Source organism: Panthera tigris, chromosome C2 (assembly GCF_018350195.1).
Source record: "Panthera tigris isolate Pti1 chromosome C2, P.tigris_Pti1_mat1.1, whole genome shotgun sequence".
Taxonomy (NCBI): Eukaryota; Metazoa; Chordata; class Mammalia; order Carnivora; family Felidae; genus Panthera; species Panthera tigris.
The window spans coordinates 124,994,155-124,997,078 of record NC_056668.1 but is presented as its reverse complement, the minus strand read 5'-3'; positions in this window follow the sequence as shown (position 1 = coordinate 124,997,078).

The window sequence follows — 2,924 nt, the reverse complement described above, 5'->3', positions numbered from 1 at the left end:
TGTCTCCATCATCTTGTGTTACAGAGGACATTCTTTCTCCTTGTGGCTACCAGTCTCCACCTACTAAGAGCTTTGGTCTGTGGGCTAATCTAATGCTAGGGCTCTCAGATTGAAAATGAAGGAAAATGGGGGCGCCTGGGTGGCCCATTTGGTTGGGTGTCTGACTTCAGCTTGGGTCATGGTCTTGCGGTTCATGGGTTTGAGCCCCACGTCAGCCTCTGTGCTGGCAGCTTGGAGCCTGAAGCCTTCTTTGGATTCTGTGTCTCCCTCTCTTTCTGCCCTTCCCCTGCTCGTGCTCTGTCTCTCTCTCTCTCTCAAAAATAGATAAACATTAAAAAAAAAAAGAGAGAGAAAATGAAGGAAAATGGTTGCATCAAAGCTCTATGCCAGGACTCACAAAGCCAAATAGAGTGAGAGATTATAAATGACTCTAGAGCAAACATTTTTTTTTGTTTTTTGCAAATCTTTAGTGGAATGTGGCCTAAAAACAAGCAAAAAAATAAGCATTAGAAAAGTTGAACTTTATTAGGTAATTTGATAATTTACATTAATGTTGTAAAGTTATTTTAGAATTATTTTCTTTTCAAAGAAAATAAGCAATTATATTAATTTTTTTAGGAATCTAGACTTTTTTTTAGCATAAAAGAAAGGATATACAATTGTAGAATAAAGGATTTGAGTAGGAATACTTTATTGTTAGAACTGAGCTGGAAAAATCAATATGAACTCATGCTTTTAAAAGAATAAAAATAGTAAACTAAAAATACACCCTTTTGTCTCTTTGTCTGCTGAAGTGGCCAGGGAGACATGTCACCCAACAATGCATCTCAGCTTCCACATTCTGGTCTGTAGTTCTCTTTTCCCTCCAAAACACCTTGGGAGAAATGGCGGATTCTGTACTTTGAAAGTTCAAGGTGAACCTGAACAACTGAACAACAAGACCAGGAAGCAGGAGAGTTTAAATAAATTAATGGAATCTAAAGGACATTGGAGCCAATCTAAAAGGGGCTTCCACTGGCAAAGTTAAGACAACTTGAACATCAGAAATAAGAGTGTCGGCTTACTGTCATAGAGCAAGCCAAGTTGACATAGGGTAAATCTGAGAAGCCATGAGTCTAAAATGGTATGCAGAGTGCATTTAAATAATGGAGTCTAAGAGAAGATTAAAAAAGTGTATTATGTTGGTATTACTGTCTTCTCTATTGCATAGATGAAGTAAACAGAAACGCATACACAAGAATACCTCAGTTAGAAAGAATTTTATGTTTCAAGGACAACATAAGTGGATTGACCCTGCCAATTGAAACCCTGAGTCAGACAAGGCCACATAAAATATCAAACTCCAATTAAAGTATCTTTGATTATACTCATGTATTAAAAAGACCCATAAGATTAATGCTTTTAGGAGTTGAGGTTTAATGGATCCTGTCCTTCCAAACTTCCTGAGTCTGCCTCTTCTGGCCAGCTCCTGGCACTGTCTGGGGACAAGCCAGGAAAGAGGAATTGTGTCATTTCGGTGATTCCATGCAAGAGGTAAATGCTCTGGTATTTGCGATGTAAAAATGAACAGTAAAATTTGGCTAATATTTAAAAATTATAATATTTTTTTACTTAGAACACATTAAACAGCAAATAAAAACCACTAGGACAAGCATAGAAAAATATCACAGAAGAAAGCAAAAAGCTTCTTATGTGCCTTTAATGACTTTTTTCTGCTTCAGGCACCAGGAGACCCACAAACTATGTATTTGGTCCTACTTATAGTCAATGGGCTTAGCCAATGAAAGAGACAGAGGAAGGAAGAATAATTACACGAGTCCAGGGTCTAAGAAACTGGAAGAATGACAGAGGGAAGGTGGAATGGCCTGTGCTTGGGGCAAGGATGATGAGTTTGTTTTGGGATTAGGTTTGGGGTGCCATGTGTCCAGGAGGCAGTTAGAGCAGCAGTCACAGGACACAGAGCCCATCCCTGCAGCGGGAGGGGCTGTCTGTGTACAGGGAGGTTAAGAGGTGTGAGCAGAGAACTGAGGTGGTCAGTTCGTTCTCTCTATCTTTGTAGTTTTCTAGAAGTTGAGGGAGGTGAACTGTAAGGAGAGGGTGGTTGTCAGCATCCTGTGCTGTGGAGAGAAGAGGCCAATGGGTCTGGCAGGAGGGCTGTGTTAAATGTGGGGGCTGAAGGCCCCACTGCCTGGAACTCTGAAGGGAGCTGGAAAGAGTAGAAGAGGCAGCCCATTCCTTCCAAAAGCATGGGTACAGGAGGAAAGAATCAAGGAGAGCAAGAGCGGCTGGAGTAGCAGATCCCAGAATGCTAGAGTCACTTGGGGGAATGTTAAAAAGGACAGATGCGGGGTCCTTGGATGACTTGAAGAAGGATTTCCTGGGGAAGGTTGGAGGGGTGGGGGAGGACGGGAGGTTGCTAATCTGCTGTTCAGTACACAAGCAAACAACAACAAAGTAAAGGGAAAACAAAAGACTGTAACTATTGAGAAGGTGCCTAGGATTCAGAAACACTAAACTGGAGCCTGCTCCTGTTTAGAGATACATTTTTGTCCTGATGATGTAGCTGGTTCCTTGCTGTATGACCTTGGACACAGGGGTTTGGGGATTGGCCTAGTGCTACAGGCCTGGAGTGCCCAGACTACCCAAAGCTGATGGGATTGAAATGAGTATGCCAGGCCTTGCAGGTCAGGGGAGCCAAGCATCTGGAATAGGGCAGCTGTAGAGAAAGGCCAGATCACAGGAGCAGGTGCTTGGGGGTATGTGACATCTACCTTATTCCAAGCCTTAACCTACACAAATGTGCATATATCCCCTGAAGGCAGAGCTGGAGGCATCTGGACTGCTTGCCAGGGTGGGGGCTGTTCTGGACAGTTGGGGTACCCTCCAATAAGACATATCTGGGAGCCTTGATTGTGGCCAAACTC